Here is a 12,403-nt window from a genome sequence, read left to right as displayed (position 1 = left end):
TCCTCGGTGCGTTGGGCACGTGACTGGCGTACATAAAAATATCGAAAGTAAAAAGATAATAGCTTACAGAACAATTAGATTAAAACATATGAATAGGTAAATTTCAGGTACAAAGAAGGATGGATTCGGCTGGTTCCAGGGTTCCAAGCAAGACAAAGGGAGGCCCAGGACTTCAGGGCTCCATCTTCAATAGTTGTTACGTTAGAAAACAATTTCCCCAGAATTCTTACTGCTCGCTATTGCAGTTGTGCTTTTAGTGAATAAAAAATATTTCCCATTCACTTAAATATACAATGCCATTTGATTAATATTAAAAAAAAGCGTTGACGCGTTAAGAACTTGCAGAAAGAAACCCAAATTGCGTAGCGTGGCCATAAATTGCATACGCTGAAATAAAGTTAAATTTTGGTAATTATATAACATCGAAGAAAACTCAAAATCCAAGGGTGGATGTAGATTTTGGCATATTTTACTTGATAATTTTGCGCGATGTGATATCTCACGTGACCAAAGGTAGCAGAAAAAGGAGTAGGAGGGTACGAAGGAGAAAAAGATACTGAATTTTGTGCGTGTTCCCCATGCAGAGAACCAAAAAGATAGAGAACTACTAATATTGTGTACTTTGACGAGAACATCATGCAAAAGTTAATTATTTTTTTTCGATTAAGGCTCCAGTTAATAAGCAATTTATCTTACTTATTTATCCGTTGCCGAAGCAACCACACGCTTGTTTTAATATCTAACTATTTTATTTCAAGTTCTCTTAAAACAATAGAATCTTGTTCATTTCAAAAACTGTTGAATCCTGTTATATATCTGCCCACATCTTTTTTCAGTTACAAATTAAGAATAATTTTAAGATTATAGTTATGAAGTAGCTTATAAGAAGATGGCTTTGCTATTTTTTGGAATTTATGTTTTGTTGCATAGATAACATGGTGTAGTTAAATTTCCCTTTTATCACGGTCTTGTCTATGGTAGGGGAGATCTGATCATCTCAGCACATGTTGTACGTTGAAAACAATTCAGTCAGAAGTTATTGCGAAAAAACGATAACAGCTTGTGGGTTGTTCATACTGGGGAGAGGTCAGGACATTCCTCTGTACATATGGAATACTCCACACTGCAGTCGTAACAAGCACTGAGCATTTGGCACTGAGACATGCAGGCAGTCCACCAAGAATGACAGCAACTTGAACAAAAGTCGCCTTGAGGTCGGGCTTGAACAGGAAACATGCAGGCTGTTACCAGTAAGGTTTCCAAGGCAATGATAAACGCAGCTTCTGCGGTCTGGAAAAGGAAGAAAAAAGAAGTGACTTATATCTAGCCCCAACAAGCGACGAAGTCACCCTGTAGTTTCATTGCCACCGTAAAAAAGGAAGCAAATAATTTCGTGAGTTACTATACTCAGTGAACCTTTTTTCCGTGACTAACATTTGTTAACTCAAGACAGTTATGACGTGCTGAAAATTAAATACTTATTTTTTTGCTTTTTTCAGTATTATGGCTTAAATTTTGATATTCACTCGTCATTTGGTGTCAAGAAATTCCATGGCCACAATCAAGGATAATGACTTGTTTTTAGCTTTCTTGAGGTAATGAATAATCTCAATTTGTGCGCAAACTCAAGCATAATCCTGATTTCGTCGAGATATGTAAGTATACGACAGCTTAACAACACTGGTGATTGCAACTCCAGTACCAAACATTGCAGTAGCAGCGTGTGGAAAAGCTTGGAAACAAACTATAAAGGCAGTCAAAACAAGCTAAGACGGCAGAAACTGTAAATATTTACAAACGGCACATGCAGTAATCTGTGCCATGATAGCCGACTGTTGCCACATGGCATCCGCTAAGTGATCGTTTAAGATATAGATGGCGTTAATCCTTGCGAAGGAGTTAACGCCGAGTAAGGTGAGAAGGCTTGCCGTATAAATTTTTGCTGTTAGATCCGATCTCTAGCTAGCTCCACAGAGCTGGCATACCTCTCCCCCAACAGCCTCTCCCTTAGGCCACCACTTTCTTCTACGTGTTTATTTTTCTGGTGATAACGGTCATAAGTGAGGATTTTAGACATCCCATGGTCATACTTCGGGACCCTCAACACAGCAAAAGAAAATAAACTGATAAAAATGTGCAAGAGAATTCTATTCAAATCTGCCATTTGCCTTTGTCTATTGCCCTGTTTTCGTCTTTTTTTCTTTTTTTTTGATGATGATAGATCATTGGAACGAGAAACTGCACGTTAAAAATTAGTTTTAAACGGACCTAAAGCAAAGATCAAAAAATACGCTTGAGATAAAATACAGTTTGAAAGTAAAAAGGAAAGGCTTCGATTAAATCAAATTAAAGGCTTTCTTTAGTAGATGGTTCTTATTGACTTTGCAGACTGACTAAGGAATTTTTGCCGAAAAGAAAATTTAACATTATTGATGGAAAAGGGGGAATGAAAAATAAAATGGTGAAAAAGGCTTACCGTCATTTTATATTTTGTCTTCTTTTTACTATATATGCAAGTCAGAATAAAAGTATGGCTGGTTTGTACATGTTATTTTTGCCGTAGCTCGGCAGTTTTTGAGTAGGAATCCGTTTCAGTACAGTTAGAAGTAAAATACGTAATATTACGCCAAACAGTGAAGAATCATAGACATTACTGAAGTTTCCCCGCCTTCATAACAAATACCACAAATACTTGGTGTGCATGACTTGATACTGCTCCAACGGTTTTGAGACAAAGCATCCGAAAAGATTGAGACTGTTGTTGTAGTACTTATTTAATTAACGGTAGCATAAACTTCGTTATTATAATTCTTATTAACTCTTCGTGGGATGTGCGGTGGCCCTTATGGTTAGTGGGCCCTTAGTGCGTTGGACTCCGAATCGAACGGTCCTCTCATAGTGCCTACCTCCACCCAGGTGTATAAATGGGCACCGGCGAATTTAATGCTGGAGAGAACCCTGCGATTGTCTATCATCCCATCCATGCAGGGGGATTAGAAATACTCCTATAGTCGCTTCATACCACGGAAACCGGGATACGCTCCGGCCTGGTCATTACCTTATAACTCTACGATCTTCTTTAATTTCTCCCTAATTCTTTAATCCAAAGCCAGGGAAAACAAAAGTGGACACACTGCAAAGTCATTAACTCCTAGAAATTATTCAGTGGGGCAATTTTTTCCTGCCCTCCGAAACCTACGTGTTATTAAAAGGTTTTGGTTTTTGGTTTTGTTACACAATACGTATAAATACCACTACACCTCATTAAGAGAAGTTTCGGAAAATTAGCCTCCGAAAGTCAAAGGTTGACTTGGCAAAATTCTAAACAAGGAGATAAAAAAAGGTTTGACCTACAATATTTTTAGGAATGTAATGTGTTAACTGTGTTAAGGAGAGACTAAGACATATATGTAATTTTATTATCCAGAATAATAGACATTATCAGTCGATTTATGTTGCATTTTGACATATCTCTAGGTTGCCAGCAACTATTGAACTGCTCGCAGATATGCTCTGTTCGTACGCAGCGGCAGCGTGCCAGATGCTGCGATAATATCTTGCCTTTGTTCGACAATACTATCTTCTTCTGCGGGGACTAAGACAAAACAGATCAAAGGTGCACTACGACATGCATGATTACCGATTCAGCAACACTGTCAGATACCATATACCAAAATAATGATAACGTTGACGATTGCCCGAGCGGTGTGGGGTCAACTTTTTCAGGGTCCCAAGGGGCTTAGGACCAAAATAGGCTGGTTTCCACGGCTCCGGCTTTTCCCTCCCCCCACCCTTACAAAGAAAAGGATAGGGCTTCGAGCTCTTGGCAAAAGTTTTCAGGGCTGTCCGGGCGCACTGCCGCAAAAAAACATTAGGGTTCCGAGAAGGATACCGATGGGGCCTCAGCCTCCAACCACTCCCCCTTCGGGACGTTGTTTGCTTATAAGCTTAGACAACGACAACTGCAACGTCTCGCCATATGCATAACAACGGCATTGAATATTCTAGTTGTCAGCTACAATGTCGATAACACTTAGTTATCGACAGGAAAAAGGTGATCCTTTTGCAAATGAATTATTGTTAAAAATATAGCACAACAATCACGTTTACAAAGCAACCAGTCTGCATTAAGCGTGTCTTTTTATTACATCAGGAACGTAGTATGCAATGCAACTGTACATTTTATGTTTAACATATTCTTAGTAACTCGTAGTAGGCGATACTGACAATTAAGCAACTGTACATTTTATGACAAATTGAAAACGTTTTGGAAATAAATAGCAACTGCAAAATATTACTTTAGTCAAAATAATTATTAAAAAATGCCAACGATGATCTGCTTGTGGACGGTTCATATCTGGCAGTAGTCAGGACATTCGTCTGTACATATGTCATACGCCACACTGCAATCGTAACAAGCACTGAGCATTTGGCACTGAGACATGCAGGCATTCCACAAAGAATGACAGCAGCTTGAACAAAAGTCACTTTGAGGTCGGGCCTGAGCAGAAAACATGCAGGATGCCACCAGTAAAGATACCAACACAACGATGACGGCAGGTTTTGTTGTATTCTAGAAATAATTAAAAAAAACAAGTTTATTTCTATTTTAATATTAGATTAGACTAGAGATTTCTATTATTGCATGATGGCGAGGGCGCGGCGGCGCGAATTAACTATCACGCGCGATAGAAATCAAAAGCGAATAATCCATAAAACATGATGCTAAAACAAGAAAAATTGTCTGAAAAGTTAGGTTCAAAACTGGCAATGACCGGCCGTGTGTTAGTGTTGTTGAGGGATCTGGTATTTTACATTTTATCTCATTTCATGTGACATCTGTTTCAATCTCAGAACATTGGCCTGGGAATCGCTTTTTCGAAGAAACATTTAGATACCCTTTTGGGCCATACAGATTTGGTGATAGAAGATTAGTTGGTTTCTACTAAAATAGTGATATATCATAATGACAGTGTTTAAATGTGTCCATTGAGCGGAACTACAAGTTAGTCGTATTTGAAACCGTCGTGTTGAATATTTAGTGTATTAGGGTAGGGTTTACATATTCTTAAAGTTTTTTTTTAAACAAACAACAACATATAGCCGTTGGTAACTATTTTTTTTCCAAGCTGCACCAAACTCAAGTGTAATGTTAGTCGAACAACCAAAAATGAATAAAGTTACTTATAGATCGATTTTAGACATTTAATCATGAGATGGAAAAGCTCTTTCTCCTAGGCCTCTTTCAGTTCAGTGACAAAAAATAAGGCAACTTTAATAAGCGATGTCCACCGCAACAACAGAAGCTTCGATTGTCGTAGCACAAATAGAATTAGTTGTGGATTAAGATCACGTGCCCTTTTGCAGGCGACAGTACATCAGATTTAAACAATTCTGGCATGAGTCTAATATATCATTCATGGAGAAAGAAGAAATGAAATCTGCATACCTTCATGTTTGTTACTCCTCTTACTCACTTAGTTGGTCAGGAATAAAAGTATCACTCTTTGGTCGTAGAATACCTTCTGTTGGAAACGTTCTTCGAAGTTTCTTTTTATACGTTTTTCGTTCTATCTTTGTTTACGGTGGGTGCACGTTTTCTACGGCAACACAAAATATAAATTTCTGTTTTACGTATTCAGACCACCGTTTTATACTTCACAGCACCATATTTAGGTCTAGCAACCGTCGCCGGAATGTAGACGTTCCAACCGCGCTTCCTGTAAACATTTTCTGATTTCCATGACTTCCAAACAAATACCGTGATATTTCCCTGCACGGGAGTTAATAATGGCAACTAATGAATGGCTTTTAAACTGAACCCTTTTCAGTAGAATTAACCGAAAAAATTTTCTAGAATCATCCGAACAATAGTAACAAATAACTGGAAGTTTTTGTGCATTTATTTCTGTTTTTACTTTTGAAATCAAGAATGAAGAAAAAACTCATCATAAACTCATTTTTGTGCGAAAACATTTGCCAATGTTTGTTTACGCAATACTTACAACCCACTATTGTTTGTGTCGTGGGCGAAATATTTGTTCGTAAAAAACTGCGCGTAATCGAATGTTTTGGTTAATTTCTAATCCTGTGTTTATAAATACCGCCACCCTCCGTAAAGGAAGTCCGTAAAGAAATTTAGCAAAGTCAGCCATTTAAAAAACGAAGGTTCTCCACAGGCAGACAAGTCTCTGTGTTTGAGGCCGCGTGACGTAAGCGTCACGGTATGCACTACGGTATTTGATCCCATACATTTACTGTAATTTGTAACGATTGACCTCCGCTTGAGTCAACTGATCGTTAGAAATGCCCCATAAAATACTGAATTTCGCATCTTTTCATCCTAAACTTTGATCTACTGTAAGCCAGATAAATAAAGTTCACTTACCTTTCATTTTTTGTGTGATCTTTTGTGTTTTTATGGGGTTTTTGGGCCGTTAATTCCTCCATGGTCGTCACCGCCCCGAGCTAAAGTCATTTTTTCTTACTTTAGCTCGGGGCGGTGACGCCATGGAGGACGCACCCAAAAAACACAAAAGATCACACAAAAAATGAGGAGGACGTGATGTGGTGAAGATGGAGTATGGGGCATTTCCGATCGTCGTTCTACAGTATTTGGGATCACGTGTGCATACGTGACGCTTACGTCACGCGGCCTCAAACACAGAGACTTGTCTGCCTGTGGGTTCTCTTAAAAAAACTGGTGAAAGAAGCAAGACACGAATTTTACATTAAACGTTTTAGGAATTTAATGACGTCCAGAAGTGTCGGCGGAAAGAGGTCATTTATAGTTTAACCTCCTCTGTCATCGATTTAAGTGAAATTACGTTCGAACCACTTATTTACGCAAAATAACTTCTAACTATTTAGAAAATCCGGAATAACTTTCAGGTACTATTTTTAAAATTAGCACATCGCCTTGGCCAGGCCGCCAAATGGCAACGTCTATCTAATTACTGAAAGTCCATTCGAGAATTGTCTTCAACAAAAGGCACGAGTAAAAAATTCCTCGACATCCTTGAGGAATTAAAAGGTTATCGTAACATTTAACGCTTGAAAAGGGGTATATAACATTATTTATTTTTCGTAGCATTGTTAGCATTTTCTGGTGGTCGCCCATGAACGTGTTTTATAATTTCAATAATATTTTAAATAATTTTATCGTTAAATAAAATAAGCCGGTGCGTATGTTATTCCGAACCTTCTTAAGAGTCAACTGGATAGAAATCTATAGAGGATTATTTAGTTGCTAAGACGCTTCGTTAAGTCATTATTGGAGATTAAATTTGATCGGATACGAAGAAAGGTACTTATATTAATAAGATAGTCACGGGAGTCTTAATGTTTTTAGGAAGTAAGGGTTTTAATTCCTCTGGTAGTCCCTCGGAGAGTTCTTTACTTTCGAGACAATTGATCTTGGCTAACTGATTTTGTTCACGGCATGGCTCTTTCATGCACGCCTTGTCGCAAGGGTAGATGCACTTTGATCGATATTTGTCCATTTTGTTCATTCTTACCCCTGCTCAAGATAAACAATACCCTTTAACAAGTTGAAGAGGGCATTTCATCACTTGCATAAATTCAATTCTAGGCCAGGAAACCGATGATTAGAGCAATAATGTGCACTTATTTCGGTAGGAACCCGTGATCTCATGATCAGTTTGAACTTGGCTTTCAAGTTGAAATGGATATATACGCTATGTATCGTAAATCCTTGATGCTTGACCGACTGAATTCTATCAACTTCAACTCAGTATTAAATGCTTTTGAAGGTAAACTCCGTCTAATTGAAAACTTTGAGGAGGAGGAGGATAAGGGAAAAAGTACTTAAATAATGTGATATTGAATTATTTTTTCGTACACGTACTGTTTTCGTGTCATGTTTGTCCCATATTTTAAGACGGTGGATTTCATCGTGAAAAAAATCTTATTTGCAGGAGGGCATACCGTATATACAATATAGTTCCATTGTCACTTTGCCGCTGAGAGATCTCATCATCGACAGAATAATATATTTCATTGTTACTAATAGCGTGACTGCTGGCTCCCGGGGTTAAAATTATTTTCACCTCATGTTTATTTTCTACGAACACATTTAGGCGAAGCCACTACTAGCCCCTTCCGGGGGTTTCGGAAAACAAGGGAACATGGTCATAAAAAAATTGGGAGCAAGCCCCTGGGGAGCAAGGGAACAAAAAAACAGAGATCACAAAAATCAACAAAATACTTTTAGGGAACAACTAGGAAACATGGACCCCACGGGAAAAGCTCACCACGAAGGAACTGAAGCCACTACAAGTTGAAGTGTTGAAAAAAAATAATGCATGTGAAAGATGGGATCTATCTTTAGGCGGTGACGCCTATATGCCAGGGCACGATGGAGGGTTCGTTCGTGTGAGAACTAAGGATGGGCCGATACTCGATACCAAATATTCGATACATCGATATTTTGACAAATTTGAAAAGTATCGATACTTCGAAAAATATCGCACTTTCGATACTGAACACGTGACCTGAGCCTGCGGTCTTCTGGTCAGCACCTGAGGTTTAAAAATGCACTTTTGCGCAAACAAAATTGATTTTCTTGTCAATATTTGCATTTTTCTATTCCTTGACTTGATCTATCCACGTGAAACAAAAGACAAAAATAACTTCCTGGCTAATATTTATAATCCAGGACTGTCCTTTTATGGTCAAACAAATCACGTGACCCTGTCAGTACGAAAGGGACGTAATATCATATCGATATCGATATCGAGAAAAAGGCAAAATCGTATCGATATCGTAGAGAACAGAGAGAGGAGAGAGGATTGGTAACAAACACATGCGACAGGTCACGTGAGGTATTGTATTTGCCTGTCCGCCATCTTGGTCGCGCGAGGAACTTGTGAGTATTTTCTTGTAGCGAGAAGCCTTGACTTCAAATTTGTAGCTGTTATATTTTTCGCTCACCTACAAACACATAAAAATGGTAGTGCACAATAATAATCACATACTCCACACAGATAGGTCGAGGGTCTACATAAATTGTGGTTTACGCATGCTCTACGCACGGTCGGTGGCTGTTTTGGTCAGACCCTGTCCTGTCATAACTGAAGTGAATGATTGAAAGATAAAAACTGTAATTAAATTTTCATTTAATACTGGCGAATTGTGATTTGAGCTTAACTGAAGACGTGATCAAGTTTATATCAAAACTGCTGAGATTGAAAGAAAGGTGAGCTATCTAAGTTTTATTTGCTTGAACGTGTATAATACCGTAGGTTATGGTGTCTTTAATGCAATATAGAGCAGCAGTGGGGTTACATGAGTCATTTGAAGGCCAAAAATACTCGGATCGTATAAGGAAATTCTGGTCTATGCTGTTGTTTATGTTTTACCTGGAAGCGATATATCTCCAACATTAAAAGAGTATCCGTTCTCTGGCTTATTACGCTAGGCTTTGGTTTACACAAATTTCTTTATCTTTCTATATTCCCTTGTTGTTCGACTTCATTGTTGGTGATCTGGCCTTTTTACGTTGTGAATTGTCAAAAATTCACGCTGACTTAATCAAGTGATGTTGCACTTTGGAAGAAATGCTGGCAACCAATGCGTAGCGATGTGCCTAACTGCAGTTGTTTACAATTGTAAAAATAATGCATCTGGTCAAGATCAGCTAAAAGTTTTGATTAGAGTTTTCTTTTACTAGGTGTTTATCTTTTCATATTTTTTGCTGCTGGGAATTTGATGGACTGTTTTTTCCTTCTTATTTAAATATCTTTTCTCGGTGCTATTTTAAAGTAATTTATTTTCTGTAAATTGCTGATGAGACTATAGAGTTTTTAAAATGTGTGCCATTATGGGTAGGTAAATAATAAATAATTCTTCCATTTTCTACAAAGATACACTGTAGGGTGCCAGGGATTGAGTATAATTTTGAATAGAATAAAAAAATGAGTAATAGAGAAAGAGAAAAAAGCACAATAGAAGAACACAAAGAAACTTGCTGATGTTTAGAAAAAGAAAACTGCAAGGAAAGAAGCTGAAACATGTGGTGAAAGGAAAATATGTCACAAATGTATAAGAACAGTATGATAGAAAAAACAATGAAACAAAAGAGAGAGAAAATAGGTTAAAGCAAGAAAAAATAAAAAAAGAAAATTGAGAGAAAAAAAAAGAGGAAAAAATCGAGAACTAATAGAAAAAGACGAGAAACTGAAACGAAAGAGAGAGAAAAAGGTTAAGAGAAGAGAACGATATAGAAAAGAAGAAACTGAAACAAACAGCAGAGAGAAAATAGGTTGCAGAGAGAGAGATATAGGAAAAAAGAAACTGAAAAAAGAACGAGAAAAAAAAAAAGAAAAAAAAAGAGAAAGAAACGAAACAAAAAAAAGGGGGAAAGGAACAAAGGCAAAAGGTTGTGAATGAAAAAAAAAAATCTTTGGTTGCTGGTTGCTTCAGGCAACTGAAAATATCTTTCATGACATAACGCTGTAGAAAGGTTGGGTGTCTACTGTATTCTGAGGACCTCTTCGCTTCCTCTCTTTGTGGGGCGCGGTCTTCGTGGGGAAGCTCTTGTCCTGCTGTGTTTGTTTTTTGCTTGCCTCTCGTTCTGGTCTGACTCGTGGGGTCTTTCTGCTTCTACCTTTTCTTTTTCTTTTTCTTTTTTTTACTGAGGACTAATCCTTTTTTCTGGTGGTTTTTTCTTTTCTGGCATTTTTATCCTTTTCCGTGTCTCTTTCGCGTATATCTTGTGGTCCTGTCCTCTTGGGTTTTTTTTAGGGACTTGCTTTGGTCTATCCTGCTTGTTACTTTTTGCGTGAGGTTCTTCCAGGGCTTTATTTTATTTGGGTACCGTTCTTGTCCGCGATGTACCTGTGTATTTATGATTAAGTAGCTCTGTCGGGTCTGGTTTCTGCTGATTTTCGTGCGTTGCTTCGTAAAATGAAGACTACGCGGCGAGAGGTGCTACTTGGTACCGTTTTACTCTTCTGGTTCCCCACCTCTTTGTTGTCTTTCCTGTGGCAACTTGTCTGGACATTTTTTGTAGCTTTTCTCGTGTGACTTGTATGTAGGTGTTGTCCGGTTTATGCCTTTCTGGGAGGGTCAGGTCCTCACTTAGGCATTTTGATCATCAATTGATTTTGCGTGATTGTGCACCACTGGGGAATACGTGTTTTTGTTGTGTGGCTCGCCACACTTCTTCTTTTTGTGGGCCGGTTTTTTTTTTGGCTTTATTTTTTTTTTTTTCTTTTTTCTACTTCTGGGAGGAGAGATTTTTCGTTCTTTTTGTCGTCTCCTGCGGCTTTTCCAGAGAGGTATGTGACTTCTGGCGCGGAGGCGTTCTTCCCCTCTCTCTGTTTCCACCTGGCCGGGCTTTCTCGCTCTCTTTGACGGCCGCGTCTGTTGTCTATTTGTGTGCTGGCACTCGCGGTCCTGGTTCCGGATCTCTTGGTCTTGGTGTCTTCTATCTGGCTTTGGCTCATTCAGGCTTTCTTCATTTTTTGCCTTTTTTTTCTCGGTCCCCCCTCCGTTGCTGCCCGCTGCGTCCTCTTTGCGCTCCCTCTTTTTCTCGCCTTCTTCTCTTTTTTTTATTTTTTTCCTTCTCTTGCAAACTTTTCTTCTTTCCTGGGCCTTTTCCTCCTCCTTCTCTCCCCTTTCCCCTTTCTTCTTTTCGCTCTAGGTCTCGTCAGGCTTTCTCGCTTCTTTTCTCAGCTACTTATCTTTCCGGTGATGCTGGGCCGGCCCGCTCCCTGCTTCTCCGATCTGTTTCTCCGTGTTTTTTTTTTTTTTTTGTCTCTATTTTATTTTTATTTTTTAATTAGCGGTAATGAGTCTTATCTCACTTTCTTTTTTCTTAAATATTTTTCTGTTCTTTATTTTTTCTCCACCATTATAATTTTACTTTCTCTTAATCTGGATGAGTTGTGCTTCCTGGCTTTCTTAGCTTGTGCTCTTTGGATAGTGCGGTTCATGCAAGTGCTCTCTTTTTTTTTTTCTAACCTTACCTTGGGTGCAAACTTTATACATCAGGAAATGTAATTTTTTATTAACCTTCCCCTTTTATCTGAGTCAGTCTTAAATTATTTTCCGATGTCTATTTCATGTTTATACTTGCTTTTTGGCTCACATTTTCCTCAAATAACTTTTTCTTTTGTGTCATCCTCAAATCACACTCTCCCTAAATTTCCTTTTACTCTCTGATTCGTGAAGTAATTCTCAGGGTAACATCACATATCAGGGACAACAAAAAAAAAGCCCAAAGGTCTATTCCCAGTCTGTCTGGGCTTCAAAATACTGACTTCTATACTGAAACGTCACCGCCTTTGCATGCATTGCGTGCCGGTTATTTTTTTAATAAGGCAGCCATGTGTCCCAGGTTAATCAGATACGATATGATTAGTGTGGGTCCAGACAGGAT

At 38.4% G+C, this 12,403-nt stretch overlaps 1 long non-coding RNA gene across 1 annotated transcript; it reads right to left on the bottom strand.

The window, feature by feature from the left end:
• Nucleotides 1–4,318: 4,318 nt before the first annotated feature.
• On the bottom strand, nt 4,319–5,699 carry LOC144654936 (uncharacterized). Its single transcript, XR_013571022.1, has 2 exons — nt 5,450–5,699; nt 4,319–4,573 (listed from the first exon to the last, which is right to left on the bottom strand). It is a non-coding gene; the product is annotated as an uncharacterized LOC144654936 (long non-coding RNA).
• Between the last annotated feature and the right edge of the window lie 6,704 nt (nt 5,700–12,403).

The sequence above is a fragment of the Oculina patagonica genome, chromosome 5 (genome assembly GCF_052425735.1).
Source record: "Oculina patagonica isolate OP01 chromosome 5, crgOcupat, whole genome shotgun sequence".
NCBI classification, from domain to species: Eukaryota; Metazoa; Cnidaria; class Anthozoa; order Scleractinia; family Oculinidae; genus Oculina; species Oculina patagonica.
Note: the sequence above shows the minus strand (reverse complement) of the source record. Positions and strands in the feature narration are given on the sequence as shown.